The following is a 23,606-nucleotide window of genomic DNA, read 5'->3' on the forward strand; positions in this document are numbered from 1 at the left end:
ACAAAAGCCAAATCTGACAAATGAGATCTAATGAAACTAAGAGCTTCTGTACAGCAAGAGAATCTACCATCCAAGTAAACAGGCAATCTACAGAATGAGGGAGAAATTTTTGCAGTCTACTCCTCTGACAAAGGGCTAATATCCAGAACCTACAAAGAATTCAAACAAATTTACAGAAAAAAAAAAAAATGCATTAAAAATTGGACGAACATATGAGCAGACATTCTCAAAAAAAGATATTTATGCAGCCCACAGACACATGAAAAAATATTCATCACCACTGGACCATCAGAGAAAATGCAAATCAAAAACAACAATGGAAATACCATCTCACACCAGTTAGAATGGCGATCATTAAAAAGTCAGGAAACAACAGGTGCTGGAGAGGAGATGGAGAAATAGGAACACCTTTACACTGTTGGTGGGAGTGTAATTAGTTCAACTATGGTGGAAGACGTGTGGTGATTCCTCCAGGATCTAGAACTAGAGATAACATTTGACCTAGCCATCCCATTGCTGGGTAGTGTACCCAAAGGATTTATAAATCATGTTGCTGCTAAAGAGACATGCACACATATGTTATTTTGGCACTATTCAAAATAGCAAAGACTTGGAAGCCAACCCAAATGTCCAGCAAGTGATAGAGTGGATTTAAAAAAATGTTGCACATATACACCATGGAATACTACTGCAGCCAAAAAAAGGATGAGTTCATGTCATTGTAGGGACATGTATGCAGCTGGAAACCATCATTCCTCTGCAAACTGTCACAAGGACAAAAAACCAAACCCCAACTGCTTCTCACTTATAGGTAGGGATTGAACAATGAGAACACTTGGACACAGGAAGGGGAACATCACACACCGGGATTGGGGAGTGGAGAGGGATAGCATTAGGAGATACACCTAATGTAAATGATGAGTTGATGGGTGCAGCACAGCAACACGATACACGTATATATATATGTAAAAAACCTGTATGTTGTACATATGTACCCTAGAACTTAAAGTATAATTTAAAGAAAACTACAACAGAAAAAAAGAAAAATAATTATAATAAAGTGAAAATCACGTCATTTGCCACATTATCAATAGTATAAAATGTTTTTATGTGCAATTTGGATTAGTATTATCATTGCCTATATTGTTATCTGCTGTTTCGAAACAGCTGCTTGGTACAGAGCAGATGTTGATATATATATCTGTTTAATGCTGCCTATTGAATAGACTAATGTTAATTAACTAAAACATTTCAATGCTTGTCTTAATAAGGAGAATAATAATTCATACATGAAAACCCACATTAATCCACAGCCACTAGTTTTCACATTAACCCAACATGTATAACTTTAATCACTTTCTTGGATGAGATGAGGCTAAGATGTGATTTAGCCTTACTTGAGAGGAAATACAGTGCAAGTTACATAGTAAACAATGTATGACTGCAAACTGTTTTTATAATGGCATGAATTAAATTTCATTGATAAGAACTCTTAATGTCAATTGTACAACATTAATTGACCTGCTTGAAATTTATGATGGTGGACCAAAGAACAATTAGAAAATTTTAATTGTTAAAACCTAAATTTTCAGTTGTTTTTAAAATTTAACTTTGTCACTTGTCTTTAATCATTTTGTTCTACAGATTATAAAAACTTTCATTTATCATCAGGATTTCAGTGAGTTTATTATTATGTCTATTGAGTGAAAATTGTGTGTTGTGTGGTGAGAGAGAGAGAGAAGCATGTGCTGTAGAGAGTTTCCAGATACATAGATATGATTTGTTTCTAAAATCTTACAACAATAAAACTTTGTGTCTCCTGGCATCTTTGAGGCAACTAATTTGTGGTGCAATTGTTAGGCTTATTTTACTGCAGATGACACAAGTAAGAACTCTAGAAGAAGGCTAATGATCTCTTTTTACCATAACACAGTTTTTTAAAAATTAGTCATTTTTCTCAAATCCAGTCGGCCAGGCAGGGTGATGGGCCCTGGTAATCCCAGCTACTCAGGAGGCTGATGCACAGAATTGCTTGTACGCAGGAGGTGGAGATTTCAGTGAGCTGAGATTGCACTCCTGCCTTCCAGCCTGGACTCACTCAAAAAAAACAAAAAAACAAACAAAACAAAAACACACACACATACACACACAAATCTTCTTCTTACATACCAATTAAACCAACTATTTACAGGCTATGGATTGTTTTTGGGTAACTTAATATATCTACCTTGTTAACATTAACACTTTTTAAAAATTTTTCCATTCTAGGACATTCCTTTCTATGACTTTTTGTCATTATTACATCTATAGTAACACATGGATCCTTTTAGATGAGTCCAAATTTTGGACATGTGTATCCAACTCCCCATTACAATTTTTTATTTGGTGTCCCATATGCTTCTAAAATGCAATCCGCTCAAATAGGTTCTCTTTTTCTATCAGTAAATTGCATTACTATTCCCTCAACTTATCAAATTACACCCGGGACACAGTGTTAACATCCTCTTAATTGCCTCAAATATCCAAGTACCAATACCTGCATATTGTAACTTAAAAGAGCTTGTAATTCTCTCAACACTATGTTCCACATGCCAGTTTCTCTTACATAGAGCACGCACATCATTTTCTACAGGCAATTTTGAATACTTCCTTACTGTGGTCCATTGTGAAATTTTCCATGCTATAGCCAGTGAGATGTTACTAATTGTGGTTCTCTAATGGTTTATCAAGTCACACTGAATATCTCACATAATTGCTAAAATGCCAAGTTATGCCAGTAGTAAATCTGTAACTAATGGCTTCTTTTTTTTTTTTAAAAACTTAACAAAGCAACCGTTTTCTACTGCAAGATGCTATTTACTCTCCAAATCTAAGTCATAGTCCCTACAACTGACGGCAGAACTCTTTGTATTTTTACTGTCTATTATGATGCTTTGTATCTCACCTGGGCTGTTTATTCAGTACTGTGTTTTCAAAATCATAATTAAGGCAGATTCAAAGTAATTTATCTAAAATTCAAAAAGCTCAATTAAGTAAGACTTTTTTGTTTGGTAGGTAACTCAGTTTCTGATGTAATATATACTTAATTGAGAGAAGCTATTTAAGTCTACATTCATGTACCCTTCACCTTAAAGGGAATATTTATTTCTCTTCACAGAAACATTACTATGTTTCATCTTTGGGTACTTTGGGGACTTACAGGGAATAGTACACAATGTGTACTATTATAGTACAAGTGTTGACTCAGTTTTCTCAAATTCAAAAACTCCTAAACCCTAAAACACACTGGCTAATGCCTTAAGATATTAAATGTATACAGAACCTTGTTAATTAAAATTAAACAGGTTATATTATAAACCAATCATGTGTTGTAGCTGAAATCTCAACTTACAGCTTGTAAAACACAATTTTTTTGTGAGTTCTATGTTTGATCCTTTTAAATGTAAAATAAATATCATATTTATGTATATACATATGCTCCTCCTCTATTAAAAGTATCCCAGCATCTCAGATGTAGTGAGACAAGGCTAAAAAAGCAAAGCACAGAGATGGTCAGAGGAGGAAGAGTAAAGAGAACAATTTATTTCCACTTGAAGGTAAATATTAATAATACAAATAACATTTTCATTACAGGAATGTCAGACCATAGAACTTAGTTTTGATGTAAAATATTTGTGATTTAACAAGTTACTTAAAATGATCTGCTAATTTTCCAGTTGATCATTCATATAAATGTGACCTAATATTTATCAACATCACTGAGATATTAACTAGTAATTAAATTTTAACTATATCCATAAATCAGCAATTTTGAAGTGTTGTACTCACACCTGAATTGCAGATATTCTAATTGGATGACAGCATCTGTAATAAATTTGCCCTCCTTTTTACTCATAAAATCAACATCAATAACACTGAAAACACTACAGATGTTTTTTGTTGTGTGTTTCTGACAATATATCCATGTCTTTAGTACTACTGTGCAATAGGTTGATGTAAGAAAAATCAGGCTACCCTAAGAGATTTACTGAAAATTGCATTTCTTCATTTATGCTAACATCACCAAAAAATTTAAGTGAATTATTTATTTACATTATCGCTAACTATCTTTTCCTTTATTTAAGTGAAACAAAACATACATACATGCTAAGTTCCTCATGAAAGTCCTTTTGAAACCTGGCAAGAAAAACAAATAATTGGGATCCCTTAAGGATATAGATTCCGTTTCCAAGTTCTAGAAATTCTCTTTTAGATAGTGTGAGACATGACCTGGAAGCCAGTACGTTTCAAAAAGCAACATTAAGAGATAACATCAGCTGGGCACAGTACTCAAGTCTGTAATCATAGCACTTTGAGAGCCCAAAGTGTGCAGGTCACAAGGTCAGAAGATGGAGACCATCTTGACCAACATGGTGAAACCCAGTCTCTACAAAAGAATGAATATATACACAGTCCCAGCTTCTTCGGAGCCATGGCTGAGGAATCGCTTGAACACAGGAGGCAGAGTTTGAATTCAGTCGAAATACTGCCCCTGTACTCCAGCCTGGCCACTCCATCTAAAAAAAAAAAAAAAAAAAAAAAAAAAAAAAAGAGAGAGAGAGAGAGAGAGGAAAGATAACATCAATCAGACAATATCTATCTAAGGATTACTAGAAAAATGAAACAAGTGCATAAAAAACCTGAGAATACATGAAATACATTAAAGTTGCACACATTTGCAATGCATTTTAATATGTGTATATGTATATGTATATGGAATATTGATTGTACTTTAGGACACTTTTCATTTTATAACTTGATAAAATGTGCTCCTCATTTAGTTTTTAAAATAAAACATCATTGATATAAAATTATGAAAATATCTTACCTGAACTGGCATACATTACAAACAACAAACTATATTTCTGTAAATCTAATCCCTATGCCCTGAATCTTTTCTTCTCTGGAGATTCAATACTCCTGTTAGTAACTGATCACTCTTGCTCAAGTTGTTATATTTCTGTGAAAAATAAGCATTCACTGGTGTAATAGAATCAAGATTATGAAACAGCTTCTACTTGTATAAAAAGAATTCTGTTCTCATAAACAGCAAACATCTCACAAAGAAAAATATTAAATACAATTCCTTTTTGAGAGAGAAAATAAAGAGCTGTGTTAGATGTTACTGTAGATTTTATACGCTGCTATAATTAAAACAACAACAACAACAACACTTCCACAACTTCAGGAGAATAATTTAAGCCATTTAGTTATTTATAATAGTAATTTAATTCTATGTTACAGTTTTATTTTTAATAAAATGCCATCATTTTAACATTAGAAAAGTAAATTTTAAAAATATGAAGCTAGAGAATTCCTTTAAAAAGTGAATATTCAATACACAAAATAATTTAACCTTGTTTTTGAGAGTGCCAAGTAATCATTATTAATTACCATAAAATAATTTTTAAAAATCACAGGGGTTATAATGCATGTCAGCCTACATTTGTGTATGGCAAATACATCAGATAGAGTCATACAGGTTCTCTGATTTGCATTTGCAGACAACAGAATTTACTTCTAGGTATATAACTGCTCCAAACACCAAAACAAAATTAGTAGCTGTGCACCTACCTGACTAGAAAGTGATAGAGCAGGTGCACCTTCATCCTGAACAAACAGTGCCACTTTAACTTCAGCTCTCTTTTCAGCCTCACGAATTTCAAGGGAATCGCTTCTCTTCTGACTACCAATAAGAAGTACATTCCTTTGCCTTCAGGAGCACTAAGGTAGGGAATCTAGAAGCAGACATGGAGGATATGCCTGCAACTCCAGAAACAGAAACACAACTCTCTTTGTCAGATAACCACAACAAAAGAGAAAAAGAGAGTCCAAACCTCTGATAAACTCTTTGAGACTGAATTGGGAAAAACTCTTAGTCCGCTACAGAGTGTGGCTCTGACTACACCTGGTCAGACACCCCTCTCAGTTTGATTCAAAGTAAACCTCTCTGTTGACTGTCAAGCCATCCTTCAGGTTTCTCTCCTCTTTTCATAATGCTTACATTTGATGCTGAAAACTGGAACCAGTGTTGGGAGCACAAGCTCCCTTGCTTCCCAGGAAGCTGTGGGTAATGGCAGTTTATCCTAAGGTAACTCCTGGATCCTGAGAGTCTCTGGCCACCTGCCCCATCTTTTTTTCTCTCATTTAACCCATCAAGAGAATGTTGTGAGAAGGACAACAGACCTGAAGGGAACTGGAAGGCTCAGGTCAGGGCTCTAAAACCCTCAAGTCTCAGGAATCCACCTCTGACAACCAGTATTAGGTATTTCACTTCCTAACACTGGCTCCCTCTTCTCTCTCTCTCTCTCTCTCTCTCTCTCTCTCTCTCTCTCTCTCTCTCTCTCTCTCTCTCTCTCTCTCTCTCGTCTCTCTGTCAATCTCTATCTCTCTCATTCTGTTGCTCTCTCTTCATCATGTAGCTCCATTCTGGCAGTCCCTGTGCCAATTCCAACTGGAATATCCAATACAACCTTAATTCAGCCATCTGGTAAGATCTACCTTTTCCTGGATATTTCCTGGAACTGGAGAATTTCCTGCCTGCTGTCCAGTTCCTCTAAGGACCAATGGGACTAAGCTAGAGGAAACACTGGGGATGAATAGGACTTTCTCAACATAACTGTCTTCTTCCATAAAGAGGATTCCAAATTTCTATCTATCGTCTGGGGACATCTAGAACAAAACAGACATTTTTCAAAATATCTTTATAGCAAATCCAGCTTCCCGGAAGTGCTAATTGTTAAGTACATGAATTTGTAAATATATCATTCACTTGTACCCATGGGAAAGGTTTAGTGTTACTGTCATTTACAGGAAAAGCAAACAAAGAAACAAACAAAAACTTAACACGTTTTGCGTTGAAGTTAAAATGCCTAAAAGTTACATTATAACATGTAATTGAAAGTGCTAAACGTAAATTTTCATGCAAGGCATATAAAAAGAGTAGAAAGTTAAAAATTGTAAGTGGACATAAAAATGTACACTTTAATAAAAACTAAAAATTCATTTGGGCAGATAGTGACCTAGCTTGAAGAGTGTTTCATTTGTTTTTGTTTGTTTCTGTGTTTGTTTGTTTGTTTCCATGCCCCAGTGGCACCTGAAATGCCAGAAATCGGCACCGTTCACTCCCTTAAATGGGGGTGAAGCCAGGGAGCCAAGCAGTCTAGTTCAGTGAACGTCACGCCCAAGGAGCCCAGCAAGCTAAAATCCACTGCCTTGAAATTATCACTGCCAGCCAGTAGTCTGAAGTTAACCTGGGATGCTTGAGATTGGTGGGGACAGGGGTCCACCAACGCTGAGGCTTGAGTAGGTGGCTTTCCCTTCACAGTGTAAATAAAGTCACTAGGAAGTCACACAGCTCATCAAAGCTGCTGTAGCCAGACTGCCTCCCTAGATTCCTCCTGCCTGGTCAGGGCATCTCTGAAAAATGGCAGCAGCCCCAGTTAGGGGCTTGTACATAGAACTCCCATCTCCCTGAATCAGAGCACCTTTGGCAAAGGGCAGCTAGAGGCACAGATTCAGCAGACGTAACCCTTCCTGCCTGCGGTTCTGAAGACAGCTGAAGATCTCCAACAGACTGCCTCATCAAGTGGGTCCATGAATCCCATGCTTCTTGACTGGGAGACTCCTCCCCCCAGGGATCGACAGACACCTCATACAGGAGTACCCTGGCTGGTACCTGGCAGATGCTTCTGTGGGATGAAGCTTTCAGAGGAAAGAACAGGCAGCAATCTTTGCTTTTCTGTATCCTCTGATAGTGGTACTCAGGCAAAAACTGTCAGAAGTGGACCCCCAACGTAGTCCAGCACACCTGCAACTGAGGGACCTGATTGATAGAAAGAAAACTAATAAGAGAAAGGCATAGTATCAACATCTACTAAAAGGATTTCCAGAAAACAAAACAAAAACCGAATTAAAGGTCACCAACATCAAAGATCAAAGGTATAAAAATGCACAAAGGACAAAAATAGTTGAAAATTCCAAAAACAAGAATACCTCTTTTCCTCCAAAAGACCACAAGTCCTCACCAGCAAGAAAAAAAAATTGACTAGAGAATGAGTTTGAGGAATTGGCAGAAGTAGGCTTCAAAATTGGGTAATAACAAACTCTTCTGAGCTAAAAAAAATGTTGTAACCAATGCCAGGAACCTAAGAACTTCAAAAAAGGTTAGGGAAATTGCTAACTGGAATAACGAGTTAAGAGAAAAACTTAAATATCATAACGTAGTTGAAAAACACACACTACAAAGACTGCATGAAGCATACACAATTATCAATAGCCAAATCAATTAAGTGGAAAAAGGATATCAGTCACTGAAGGTCAACTTAATGAGATAAAGCATGAAGAAAAGGTTAGAGAAAATGGAGTTAATAGGAACAAAGAAAGTCTCCAAGGACTATGGGACGATGTGAAAAGATTAAACCTGCTTTGTTTGTTTGCTTGTTTGTTGGTTTGAGATGGAGTCTCACTGTGTAGCCCAAGCTGGAGTACAGGGGTGCGATCTCGGCTCACTGCAACCCCTCTTCCCTGGGGCAAGGGATTCTCTTGCCTCAGCTTCCTGAGTAGCTGGGTTTACAATCACACACCACCACATCTGACTATTTTCTGTGTTTTTAGTAGAAACAGGGTTTCAGAATGTTTTTCATGTTTGTCTAGAACTCCTGATTTCTTGATCCAACCATCTTGGCCTCCCAAAGTGCCGGGATTACAGGTGTGAACCAACATGCACAGCAAAAAACTGGCTCTTCTTTTTGGCCCAAATACAACTATAAAGTTTCCTGCTCTCTCAACACTAACTTCCATTACATTTGTCATCAACATTCTCCCTAAAGTATAAATCTTGCTGTATCAGAAACACGCAGTCTTTCATCTCTTATCCATCTCTAATCAATTGTACTTGACTTACTATGAGCAGAGAGGGGCTTATCATAGATTCACTGTTCATTACAAGAGCATTGATGTCACATTTAGGCTAAGTGCCAACTTCACAGACAGCTGTGATGTGAGAAAGGAGAAGAGTGAGCCCTTTTTAGTTGTCTTAGAGAATAATGGTAGTATAGTAGCCCACACATAGCTATGTGTTCAGTAAACATCCAGTCTTATTACTTTTTCCCTAGGACTGTGTTTTAATTAACACTAAATGCGGATATTCATAGTCTCATACAGAAGAATAAGTAGGTAAAAAGGAATGTTATGTTACCTTTTTATTTTTCAGGGTTCTTGAAGTTCTTCAGATGAACAGTGGCAGGAAACTCATCATTTTTAAAAGTAATTCTCTTTGGAGACGGTGGGGTTGGGAGGAGTTCGTTTATGAACAGACATGCAACTCATACGTTTGATACTCAGCTGTTCCATGATAGTTGTGGAATTTTTAACAAGATTTGAAAGGGATGGACATTTTGCTACCATGAAGGTTTGACATGGCAGGTCAGGAGAGATTCCAAAGACTGAGGATGATTTTACAGAGGTTCTGACAGTTGTCTTTACTTGTAGTATCAATGATTCACAAAGCTTCCAGAACTTAAGTAACTGGAAGAAAGAGTTCATCTATTACGCAGATGTGGAAGAACCCGAGAGCTTTCCTTTTGTGATTCTGGTTTCTAAGACTGGCATTAGCGAATTGCAGGTGTTTATAGAAGAAGTGAAGCTTATGCAGGGAGAACGGCGACTATCCTTACATTGTAACAAGTGCAAAAGATGCCACAAATGCGGCCATAGCCTTTGAGGAAGGGGTTCAAAAATTCTTGCATCTGAGGATATGTCAGATCACTTGATGCACAAAGGCATGGTCAACCTTCAGCAAAGCCCAAGCCTAGCTCATCTTGCTCTTGAGTTTTAGAGATAAGGCAGATGCATTCTAACCAACTCACACATGTACACATAATCACGGACACGGAGAAGAGAATTATTGTTTGTAGCAGTGTGTTACTTACTAAAATATAATGAGTGTGTATTGCTGTGTCATTAGTTGGTGGGAGAAGGGACACATCCACTCATAGAGGAATACATTTTCTCAGTAAAATCACCCTACATTTATAAATTGTAATGGTTGTCTAAAAATGGTTCTGTGATTTACATATGTAAATTAGAAATTTTATAAATGAGATGGCCAACACTTTCATTATAATTAAAATGAGACTACTGTAGAATTTATACTTGAATTTTTTTCCTGGAAAAAATGGGAAACTAATTTTTATATGTACAGATTTTTATGCAATTATCATCGTATTCTTCATGAAATAAAATGATTTCCTAAAGCTACAATATTAGATGGGAAAGATTGGAATCTAATGTATTTGCAATGCATTCTTATTTACTTTACTTCTTTATTCTTTTCAACATGGCTTAACCTTTTTCTTAGTTTTCATTCTACCTATCATTAGATTTACTCTAGTAACTACTCATCATTCTTTTGCCATTAATGAACTTCTCCCAAAATAGATCACATTTCCCAGCCCTAGGCAAAAAGTACAAGAGTTGCTTCTTCATACAGTCTGTCACACATCCAGCTAAATTCAAGCTGTCCGTGAATAAAAAGGCTTTCCACTGACAGAGTTCACTTTTAAGAAAAAAGGCGAACTTCTGAGCTTGGAGAAAAGACAAATCTGCATTTGATAACTGATTTAACACTTACAATGTGTGTGTGGAGGATACAAAATTACAGTTCTACTAATGGGATACTTAATATTTCTCTGACATTGTTCAACCTTTTGGAAAGTCTCCTAGTTGAAGTTAAGCGACTCCTTTTTAACAAAGACACAAGCTGAATTTATCACTCTCAGGGGAAATGCTAAGAAGGATTGTACTTTGTCAGAGGGTAAATAAGACATTTTTTAGGCCATAATTACTTACTGTCTTCACTATTGCTGAACATTGCTTAGTGATTTGCTTTCAAGGTTTTTTGTGTTTGCTTCAAAAAAAACCCTTCCTGCAATGATGAGACTTGATAAAACAATTGTGGCCTCTTGTGGATGTTCATATTCTCTGCAGTTGAGGACTATCTGAAGCTTGGATTGAATGTGGATGAGACCCGCAACTGGGGAGCGATGGGGATATCAAAGACCATGCTGGGTGAGTGTGGTGGCTCTCATATAGGGAGCAGAGTTTTAAAAAATTACATCAAAACATTTCTCTTCCTGGTTTCATCCAGTATTTCATCTGGAAGCGTTTTATAAATATACGATAGGAAATGGTAGCAGAACAAAGCAGGTGGCGAGTATGGCAGCAGGAGCAGTGAGAAGCAGCTGCAGAGTCAAGCTGGAAAGGAGAACCATAGATCATGCTCCATCGTTTGAAGGAAGGGTGATTCCCAGTGGTACAGAAGTTTGCTTCATACAGTCTGTCATATATCCAGCTAGAGTCAAGCTATGAATAGAAAGCTTTTCCATAGAGAGAGCTCAGTTTACAGAAAAAGGCTAACTACAGAACTTGATGAATAGATAAATGTGCATTTATAACTTACATATCAACTAAAATGTGCTGAGTAGAGGATACAAAATTACAGTCCCATTCCATTCAAATAAATAGTTTTGTTAATTTTCATCCTTGGGGAAAGTTTCTAGTTGAAGATAAAACATTCCTACTCTTTCTTGTCTCAAAAAAAATCTATGTTTCTTGACAAACCTAAGCTTTCACTTTTATATTATGATACCAGCATGTAAGTTTTCTCACAATAAACATGTCATGTGGAGGAGTAAAAGATAAGTAGAGAAAAGCATCTGTGTGGTATCCAGTGATAGGTGCTCTCTGGAGAGTCAGTGCTTTCTGGAACTCTGAACTGATAATTGGGAAGTGGTGAAGTGACTGAATTGTTAAAGATCACAAGTACAGCATGGACAAAACAGAGATTGAGAGTATGTATGTCCATGCTAAAGGAAGTATCTTAGGAAGTTTGCAGCTATAACCGGAGGACAAAACTCTGTATGCACATGTCTTCCGGATCACTTTTGGAGCACTAAAGCAGACAACCAACTTCGTGCAACATACATGTGCTAAGAGGAGCCTGATCTTAAGACTAATTTCATTTCCTTGCTCTTATGTTAGAGAGCCTGCAAGGGACATCACCTACCAGATCCAAGCTTTGCCAGCTTATCTTTCCTCATGATCATCTTGTCTCTATCAGCTGACAGCTCTACACCTGTGCCAGTGCTCTCATTCACACCTTCACACCTGCAATAGTTTTCTCTGCAGCCCACATTAGAGGTCTGGCTTAATGCTCCACTTCCTTCAGCTCCTTCAAAGAATTAGTCACATGTGCAGTTTGGCACTTAACTTCACTAATATACACCCAGTATGCTCTCTCACCTTCATTAGCATGGAGAAAAGGCTATTTTCAGTGTGCCACTGTAAACAGCTGAGCCATGTCTTCCTGCTGTCACTCACCCTGATGCTCTTGGCAGGATTTCATCAGAAACCTCTGTATTAGATACTCATTGAGGGCAGGAACAACTGTATTAAAATGTACTGTTTGCTGAAATTACTCCCAGATTTCTAGAAGAGTCTTGCCTTTCTCTGCACCCTTAGCTCTGACATTTATTTTGTTTCAATATGAGTGTTATAACAGGTTAAGACATCATCTTAGTTTGGACTTGACCAATAGGGGAAATAGTACAAAAACAGCTGTGAAGGATAGCACTTTTTTTTTTTTTTTTTTTTTTTGACAGAATTTCACTCTGTCGCCCAGGCTGGAGTGCAGTGGTACAATCTTGGCTCACTGCAAGCTCCACATCCCGGGTTCAGGCCATTCTCCTGCCTCAGCTCCAAGTAACTGGGACTACAGATGCCTGCCACCGCGCCTGCCTAATTTTCATTTTTTTTTTTCTGTAGAGACAGGGTTTCACCATGATTTCAATCTCCAGACCTCGTGATCCACCTATCTCGCCTCCCAAAGTGTTGGGATTATAGGTGTGAGCCACCACACCAAGTCTGCACTTTAAAAATGAATATTAAACTACCACAATCTGGAACAAACATCTTTATGTTAAAAATCAAATAAGTGGGGTAAAAATCATGAGAGTTATTTCACACAAGGACACAAGACAAAACTTAGAAGGACTTGCTTAAAGTTAATTCAGAATGGAACAAAATTGTTCAAGTGCTCACCATTAGCAGAGGTTGTAGAACCTGATTTTCAATGAACATTACCTATTTTACAGTAAGATCTTATTGTAGAAACAAAGAGAGCATTGCCAGCCTCCTTGGTGTACCATCTCAGCCTCCAAAAATGCTAAGATTGCAGGCATGAGCCACCATGCCCAGGCCAATTCCAAAAGTTTTATAAAATTTCTGCGACTTCCTCCACCTTCTCTTCACCCGCAAAACAATCATTACTGAGAATTCCAGTATATAAAAAAGTAAAGCAACTGCTGTGACCAAAGTACCTACATTGATATGAGTGTATATTCATGATCTGCTCGATTTTTTTTCTTTGTCTTAAATAGACACCTTTGACGTTTCAAAAAGGCTGACTACAAATGTTATTGTAATCCTGGCTTTTCTTGACAACACTCCTAAAAACTGCCTTACACTTTTTTTCATCTACGAATATCAATGGTTTACTCTCTGACGGAAAGGAAATAATCAGGGACCCACTATTCCTAGCCACCGGCAGAAGCATAAATGCGACATTTAGCACTGCACATGTGTTTCCTTAGGTTCTTGAGTACTGCTGTGTAGACTGTCTATACATTGTTATGATATATCTACATTTATAAATGAATTAATGTGAATGTATATGCTATCACATTTCATTCCCAACTGCAAATATCTTAGTTTTAAATCTATCTACCAAATCTTGACTCTGACAATTATTTTTGGATTGTTACATTAAAATGTACTACCTGGGACAGTCTCCGGGGCTCATGCATGTACTCTCAGGCGGGCTTTGGAAAAGCAGAGGTGGGTAAATCACCTGAAGTCAGGAGTTGGAGACCACTCTGGCTAATATGGTGAAATTCCGTCTCTACTGAAAATACCAAAATTCAGCACACGTGGTGTTGGAATGTAGTCCCAGCTACTCCAGAGACTGAGGCAGGAGAGTCACTTGAACCCGGGAGACAAATGTTGCCGTGAGCCAAGATCCTGCCGTTGCACTCCAGCTTGTGCAACAGAGCAAGACTCATCAACAACACAAAATAACAGCAATAATAAAATCAAAAGTAAAGAAACCAAACAAACAAGTGGCACCATTCTTCTCGAATGACTATTTGATCATAGAAAACTCAATCCTGCCAGTTTGTGGTCTCTATTAATAGCACAGCAATTTATTTGAAAGTAGATGGAAACATTTCAGAATAAATTTTGAATTAGTTATCTCTTATATAGGCTGCTTGCTTGCTCTCTTTGGGGTTCCCTTGTAAAATCAACGATGAACACTAAAAGGTGAAACATAAAAACAATTTGCCTTCACAATATTCTACAAATAGCTGTCCTAAGTTGTGTTCCTAAATACATATTCAACTGGCTTGAAGACTTGCTTGCAAAGGGAGTTGACAGAGAGAGTTCTGGTGAGAAAAGGCCATCTGGAACGTAAGCTGTGAAGCCTAAGGGAGTTCCTTCAAAAGGGCAGATGAAATCTTGATTCAATCACCAAATTTTAAAACTAGAGAACACACCTTACTTTTATATGTAAATCATAAATATCAGTAAAGAAGTGATTTATTTCATCTTCTCGCCTTATGTCATGAAGCATAATAAATCTCGTATGTGACAAAACTAAGCAATACTTCTCTTAGAAATAAAAACAAAAAGCAAAGTTAATTGACACAATATCTTCAAATTAGTCGCACACCACACATTTGTGATGTAAGAGTTGAATACTTTAACTGGGTTTAAAATTAGCTTAGTTTTTCAGAGAGAGAACACAACTATTGTAAGTGAAAAAATAACTACAAAATAAAGTAACATCACTCTTGATATGACTCAGATAAACTTTTGGTGTGTATGAGACTTAGTTAAAAATCAGCTGTTCAACAAAAAATTTCTCCCTTAATAAAACAAAAGTAGCCTCATAAATGAAAACTTACATTCATACAAATTGGGCAGCATACAGTCTCAGAGCCTGGCATCTGCTTTCCATATTCTTCTGGTTTGCGAACCCAAACTTTAGTAATTATCTTTACTAAAAAGGTAAAAGTATGCCTGCAGTAATGAATGCTGACACAAACCACTTGTTGGACTTGTCCACACATTGTCCACACAATGTAGGCATTTGGATGGGCTACAGAGGCCTTTTTCAGTGCATGGAGTTAACGGCAGCACGTCCTGGGAGTAGTTGGAGATGATACTTGGCCCCCACTGTGAGCAGTCATCTGTGTCAACAAAAGTAAAAATGTTCTGTTAGAGCTGGGAGTGTCCTTTTCCTGGGCTCAAATGGCTAAAGTGAACAGAAGGTGGAACTCTCTGAATATAATATGAAGATATTCACAACTTGGAATGCAATCTTACACCAATGTAATTCTTTCTTTAAAAAATATAGTTTTAAAATAACACCTCAGTTATGAGATGAAGTAGATTCTCTCCAAATTTCCTTTGTTGATGTTGTAAGTGACAGTATCACAGAATATGTCCTCACTTGGAAAGACAGTTTACATGTAGATGTGTTTATTTCAGATGAGGTAATTTAGAGTAGGGTGGGTCCCTAAGAAAATCACTAGTGTATTTAGAAATAGGGAACATTTGGAGATGCACAGAGTGGGAAAATGACACAAGAAGCTGGAGTTACAATGCCCCAAGCCAGGGAACTTTCAGAAGCTGGGAGAGAAACTGAACAGATCCTTACCTTAGGACCTGCATAGGAAGCATGGCAACACTGACACCTTGATTTTAGACCATGGCCCTCAGAAATGAGACAATACATTTCACTGTCCAAAGTGACTAAATTTGTGGTACTTTGTTCCAATAGTCACAAGAAAGAGAGCATTTACATTCATACAAAATGTGAAGCATATGGTTCAGAGCCTGGCATCTGTTTTCTATATGCTTCTAGTTTGTGAACCCAACTTTAGTAATTATCTTTACTAGAAAGGTGAAGGTATGCCAAGGAAGCTGTTCCCAATCCTGGACTGGAGAAGGGTGGCCAATTGCACACCAAACCCTCGGACATCTAAAGCATGTTTTACTTCACTCGTGCTGTCACGACAAACCTAAGTGAATCCTTGGATAAACGGATGTTTTTCAGATACGATCACGCAGTGATTTTTTTTTTTTTACAATGATGATGAATCCTGAAAGACTAGAAGCAAATTGTGAAAATGCCTTAACAAGGTGAATGGTAGCAGGAGAAATAATTAAAATCAACGTATGCAACAAATTTTTTTTAGGAGTGCTGCTTTGTCACCAAAGGGCCAGTGGAGTGCAGAGAAATTGTAGCTACATCCCGGAAGGCAATACTGCTACAAGTACTGAAAACAAGTTTTAATGAGGAGGGTTTCCATAATAAGAGAAAATAATGTCACAACACCACCTGGCACCTAATTCTGTCTATCATATTTTGGGGGCAAGTCCTGAATAGTTGAAAAATATCATACACACAAACAGTATACATTGCAGTTACTACAACACAATCAATTCCTTAAAGGTCATTAAAGCTGACTTGTGTGCTTGAGAGAAACAGTGCAAACGTGTCAGCCATGTATTGGGAACATAAACTGGAAAGCACTGGATTCTTCTCATATCAAAAATCTATGGCCTGTTTACTATGAATGGCAGCATGTTCTCATACCAAGCCTGGTTTCCGGAAACATTCTTGAGAAGAAAGTCAGGTGTCATCACTTCTGGTGCTGCTTTTCAGCTTCCTGTGCATGGCCTAGGTGCTCACTCAGAGGAAAGCATGCACGTATGATCCAGACAGGAAGTGCCACTGAGGGTCACTGAGGTTCTTTTTTAACCCTGGAGGTCCTGAGGAAAAAATATGATTCCTGAAAACTGCCTGAATTTTAATGGATGAACCCCAGTAGGTCCTGATGTAAATATGATTCATGAAAACTGCCTGCATACTCATGGATGACATCTCAAGGCCACAGCTTGCTACAGGTGGACTAGGTTTCTACGTGCTCAAGCGGCAGCGATTCATGATGGGTGACATAGTGAATCCAATATCATGGGAAAGTCAGAGGTCATGGTAGTCTGTGCTGAATTTAAGTAAACATAAACAACTCCCAGGACATTGCCTGGCTCACTTCCTTCAGTCTCTGAGACCCCACAGCAAGGCTCATTTAATTTTGTTAGATTCCATTTACCTCCTCAGACCAGAACATCCAGTTGTAAAATCACATTACACTATTATTACAGTATGGTAAAAATTCTTACAAAATTTAAGCCTCCATATGCAGTTTGGATTCTGCCTTCCCAGCTGGCAAAGACTGCATGTCAACAGCTGGATTATCATAGTGGCCAATAGTACACAGTGGAAGCTCCCAGACATGGTAGTCAATATGTGGCTCCTAATGAAGTAAATAATAGTATATACATATTTTAGCAGTTAGTATTGAAATTCAAAGATGACTAAAGGGAAGTGTAAACTTCTTCATTTGTTTTGCTTTCTAATTTAAACCTGGAAGATACCACAAAGCTTGTCACCATTTCCCACATACTAGTGAAGTGGCATGGCATCTCTAATAAACAAATGATAAAGCTGATATTCTTGTAGAATCCTATGTATTTCCATAAGAAAACTAGAAGACTTCTAACATAAAATCACAGACAACATTCTCATGATCTGAAAGTATGGCACATTCAGCTCAAGGGACCCTGAGTCTGCTGGCATAAGCGAGATTCACTTGGACTGGAGCAGTTAGCACCAGCACTGACACAAGAGTTAACAGAGGTAGACGGTAAGTTAAGGACCATACAAATTGGTGAGAAGACCAAGGAATTAATTAGGTTGCCTTAGAAATTTCCATCTGACATCCATTAGGGGAAGCTAAAACCAACTCTCCCTCATGTCACTTACCTAGAAAAGAGAGGCAATGTAGCACTTTGTGCTCTATTTGTCTTCTTTCTACCTGAGCTATGTGTGATATTATATATATATATATATATATATTATATATATATCCTTGCAAATAAAGAGACCATTATATGTCATGTGATACACCAATTTATAAAAAGGAAGTTTTTTGTTCTATAAAGGATGGAAGAAATAATCCATAAAGGAAGAAATTCTGAGGCACTGAGAACTCACAACTAAGTTTAACAGATTGGGGTGGATGTAATAGTTTATGCCTGTAATCCCAGTACTTTGGGGGGCTGAAGTAGGCAGACTGCTTGAGCCCAGGAGTTTGGGAACAGCCAAAGCAACAGCATGAAAGAAGAAATTCATCTCTACAAAAATACATCTTTATAGGTATACTGAAACTTATCGTGGTGGTGTGTGCTGGTACTCCCTGTTACTCTGGAGGCTGACAGGGAAGAATCACATAACCACAGCAGGGGTCAAGGTGGCAGTAAGCTAAAATACCTTGATTCAAAAGAAATAAAGAAAGAAAGAAAGAAAAGAGAAAAAAGAAAAAACTTCAGCAGATTCGCAAAAGAAATAAACCTATGAGAAACTGGGGAATAATATAAGTGATTCCACAGCTTCTAGCACAGATAAATAAAATATAAATATAGGTGAATGATGGATGGGTGGGAACATGGATGGTTATACTCAATGGTAACACCACTGTGTGTATCTTTTTGTTTGTTTGTTTGTTTGTTTTGTTTTGTTTGAGACGTTGAGAGTCTCGCTCAGTCACCCAGGCTGGAGTGCGTGGCGGATCTTGGTCATTGCAAGCTCCACCTCCCGGGTTCATGACATTCTCCTGCCTCAGCCTCACTAGCAGCTAGGACCACAGGCACCCTCCACCATGCCTGGTTAATTTTTGCACTTTTAGTAGTGACGGGGTTTCACTGTGCGAGCCAGGATGGTCTCGATCAACTGACCTCATGATCCACCCACCTCTGCCTCCCAAAGTGCTGGGATTACAGGCCTGAGCTACATGCCAGACCCACTGTGTGTATTTCTGACACAAGGGATTTGAAATCCAACGAAGCTAGGTTCTATCTAGCTCTTACTTCCTTGCAATGTGACCAGAACTACCATGTGAGTTGGGGAACTATAGCCTTGTCAACATTCCCACTACCATCTAAGCTACTCTCACACTTCAATGACAGAGTTAAGGTTTATCTGCAACCAGGGTATCCCACAGAGCCAATAATATTCGCCATCTGGTCTTTCAAAGAAAACCTTTGCCCCTGCTTTAGAAAATAGATGAAACACAGATTGATATAGAAAAATGGGATAATAAAGACAAGCAGGAATGACATGACATGCAGCCATGAAAAACTAGAAGAACTAGTAGTAATTCTCCAGAGAATGTAATGGGAGAAAGGATGGAGAGTTAAAAATGAAGAAAGTAAACAATCATATTATGAATTATGGCTGGGCTAAATTTTAGAGCTGAAGTTTGCCAAAGGAAATGCTTGTTACTTTCTTCAGCACAAACATTGAAGCAGCAGTGCCAATAAAATGGTGGGGCAAGTGTGTGTTTGTGTGTGTTTGAGTGTGTGTGGTTTGTATGTGTGGGTGCGAGTGTGGGTGTGTCGGTGTGAAAGGGAGATAACATGCATCCACACACTCATCCCCATATAAGAAGCCACAAATGGGTGAGCAACATGTTGCTAAGTCAGCAGGAGGACGAAGAAGGGAATTCAAAGAACAATTGCACTGGGGTACTGTTTCCAACTACACAGATGGGCAGAAGCCAGAGCTTACTTCATACACATTCCGTGCTTGGTGTGAGTTGTTAATTTGATTTTGCTTTTGTAAACAGCTGAAGTGGCAAGAAGGCTGTAATTTTTTGTTCAATTTTGAAAAAGGAAACTCTCAGGTGAAGTGGAAGAATGGGAAACCCTGGGAGAAAATGACCCCATTGTCACAGGAAGGGAAGGGAATAGCTGCAATCACTTAGCAAAGACTTGAGGGTATTGGGCAAAGGTGAGACACACATTGGGGATCCGCACTGTCCAATCTGTGGAACTTTCTCCAAGGCTGCAAATGTTGTACATCTGTGCTGTCCAATATGAAAGCCTGTGAGTGCATATTAGAAATGTGGCTACTGTTACTGTAGAACTGAATTTTAGTTAAACCAGAATAGTCACATGTGGATAGTGGCTATGCAATAGACAGCACAGGTCTAGAGCCAAGATTCCAAGCCGTGGCACAATCTTGACTCACTGCAAATTCAGCACCCCAGCTTCAGGAGATTCTGTCACAAACAATCACGCCAGGGTAAGCTTTGTAATATTAGTATAGACAGGGTTTCACCCTACAGCCCAAGCGGGGCTTGAACTCCTAGCCTCAAGTCACCTGCGGACCTCAGCCTCTGAAACTACTGAGATAAGAGTCATGAGCCAGCGTGCCCAGCCCGGTTTCAATATTTTTTAATAAAATGTCTCTGACATCCACCACCTTCCCTTCACCCACAAAACAAGTATTACTTAGAATTCCAATATGTAATGAAAATAAAGCAACTGCCATGACGGATATACCTGCATTGGCATGAGTGTGTTTCAGGGCTGCTCGAGTTTTCCATTGCTTTAACAGGGTCTTTGAAGAATCTCCAAGCAACACTTGTACCAGAGGCCCTGAGGAGGTAGCTACACAGAATTAGATAGTAGATTAAATTGGGAATTGAGGACAACAGGAGAACCTAGGATCATTTCCAAATGTGTAGCTGTGGGGAACAAAGAATGTGGCTCTCTTCTAAGATGCCCTCATCCCAATCTCCAAAACTTGTGAGTATGTTACTCCCCTGGGACAGAGGCAAGGCTCTGAGGGCCGAGATTTTCCCTCATCTTGTCCGTCTGGGCTGGGCATTCAACTCGGGCCGTGACTGGGGGAATGAGGAGGTTTGGGAGGAAGCTGTTGATGAGAAGGCTGGCACCTGATGACTTAGGAATACACAAGTGCGCCTCATTGGGGACAGGTGGAAATGAAGTCTCCTTGATGTTCCTTAAAACCCGTTTCACTCTAAGCCACTCAGGGCTTCCCCAGAGGCTTTTCTCAGTAGTTAACCTGAACACTGTTTTTTTTCAGTCGTTCGCCTTCCCTCTACCGCCAGGTAACCTGCAACCATTGTGTCTTCTAGTCCAACTTGCTCCTGTGTGTGACATGTTGAGTCAAGATGAGCAGGGAAAAGGTACACCAAATGTTGAAGGACTGGGGGGATGGGGCACACTCAAAGTATCAGAATTAGCTTCATCTGTTCCATAATTTTAAAAGTGTAACCTGTAACGAGTAGTTCACATTTAAATTCATCCAATGTTTGAGTTTCAAGACTCTATCTGAAACATTACAGTGTCTTTGAAACCATTGAGAATATGTTGTTTGAGTCACTTAAAGGAGAATGTTCAAATTGAACTGACATAAACACAGGAGCAGAAAGCATTTATATAATGAACACATTTTAGTAAGATTAGGCCCGTGTTATAAATCTGGCTTACAGGTTCTGAAACTAGCGAGTGGGTTTGTAATACATTTGGATGAGGGACCTTGACATCACATAGAAAACACTAGTGTGCTTTTTTAATAGTTTGGGCAATGAACACTTCCGCTTTAAAGTATATTGATATGCCTGAATTTTTAATTTGAGCATCAAACATCTGTAGGCATACTTTATATTTGGATTAACAGCTAGGAATGGGATGATTCAATGTGTTTTCATTGCAATATGCATTTCAAAAGCATATTTTACATTTAAATTGTGTAGATACATCCTGTGTATATCTTCTTAAAGCTTAAGTTATCTGGTGTGAACATGTCTCTGCTTCCTTAAAGGTTTTTGAAATCTCATTTTGTGGCAACAGGCTTACCTTTGGATATGCTTGTAACATAAAAGCAGTCTTTTGTTGTTTAATATTTTGGTTATATTTTCCAGCAGTCCACAGAGGTGTGATGAACTGGCAGAATTTGTTCCTATACTTCATATCCCAAGCATAAGCTGCTGAAATGGGATTCTAGGGAAGTGAAGTTTTGGTTTTGTTTTTGTTTTTTGTTTTTTTTTGTTTGTTTTTTGCTTTTCCTATCCACCAATATATCTGTCTGTAGCAATATATTGACATTGATTATTTTTTAAAGTAAATATTTGTCCCCCTGTTGTGGAGATTTAGTTGTCTTATTGTTTGCTCTTTTCCGATAGAGGCAGCCAATATGCAGTGTGCACCATTTGTGTTAGTGTAAATGTATAGCTGTGTGAATTGACAGTGTGCACCATTTGTGTTAGTGTAAATGTATAGCTGTGTGAATTGACAGATTTGGAATGAGTAGATTAAAACACACTTGCATTTTAAATATATATAAGCCCTGAGACATTCCTCTACCAAGTGAATGAGCACAGCTATGCTTCCACTCCATTGCCAACATTAGCGTTATCAAACTTTTGATCTTAATGGTGTTCTAGGGAAAATAATGGTTCCTTTGTGTCATTAATTTGCATTTATGATTTTGTTCATGTTTATTCAACATCTGATAATCTTGCTCTTACTTGGTAGACATTTTATTTTTTTCTCTAATCTGTGCATGCTTTTCCCCATTTTTCAGTTTTGTTCTCTATTGTTTTAACTGATTTGTAAGAGCCGCTTAACAATATTAAATGTCATCATTTTAATCCTGGTTATGCCTCCATATTATTGCAACTATTTTTTCCAGTGTATTATTTTTCTTTATTTTATGCCATATGCAAACTTTTAATTTTTATGTAGTGAGATTGATAAATATTTCTCCTTATTCCTTCCAGGATCTGTAACATGCTTGGGAAGGACATTTTTCAGATTTATTCTTAGAAGTTACAACCAAAGTGACTCATTCTTGTGATCTCAGCATTTTGGAAGACCTAGACAGGAGGATCACTTGAGGCCACGAGTTTGAGATCAGCCTGGGTGGGCAACATGGGAAGACTCTGTCTCTCCAAAAGAAATAATTAATTAATTAATTAATTAACTAATTAATTAATTAATACATTTGCTGGGCATGGTGGATGGTGGTAAATGCCTGAGCATTTTCAACATATGGGAAAGTTGAAAGAATTCTAGTCAACACTTAGATACCTACCACTGGTATTTCACTGAAACATTTATGTTATATATGTGTCATCATTTTAATCTGTCCACATATTCATCTATCTTGCAGGGTTTTTTTTTTTTTTTTTTTTGCATTTCAAAGTAAATTGGAGACACCTATGCTTTCCCCTAAGTATACTCTTTACTTTTGAATGAGAAGTCTGGCCTCTTATGTACCTCCTGATGCTTCTGTGTTCTAATGTGACCTGTTACTTTTTAATAGCTGACAACTTTCTACTTATTGATGATGATCAGTTGGCAGATACTTATCTTCAGTATAGAAACTTTGAGTCTTTAGAAATAAAGCTCAATGAATATAAGAGAGAAATAGAAGAGCAACTTCTGGCAGAAATGTGTCAAAAGGTAATCTTTATCTTGTTACAGATAACAAGAGTCATGTTTTGTTTGTCATCTAAAGATTTAATCTTAGGTATTTTTGAAAAACACCTGGAATGTTTAATAAAAATGGA

The 23,606-nt window shown here is 37.9% G+C and overlaps 1 pseudogene; it reads left to right on the plus strand.

Moving 5' to 3' along the window:
* The first annotated feature begins 9,280 nt into the window (after positions 1 to 9,280).
* Positions 9,281 to 9,870, plus strand: LOC115895851 (annotated as a pseudogene).
* Positions 9,871 to 23,606: the final 13,736 nt, after the last annotated feature.

The sequence above is a fragment of the Rhinopithecus roxellana genome, unplaced genomic scaffold, assembly GCF_007565055.1.
Source record: "Rhinopithecus roxellana isolate Shanxi Qingling unplaced genomic scaffold, ASM756505v1 contig3205, whole genome shotgun sequence".
NCBI classification, from domain to species: Eukaryota; Metazoa; Chordata; class Mammalia; order Primates; family Cercopithecidae; genus Rhinopithecus; species Rhinopithecus roxellana.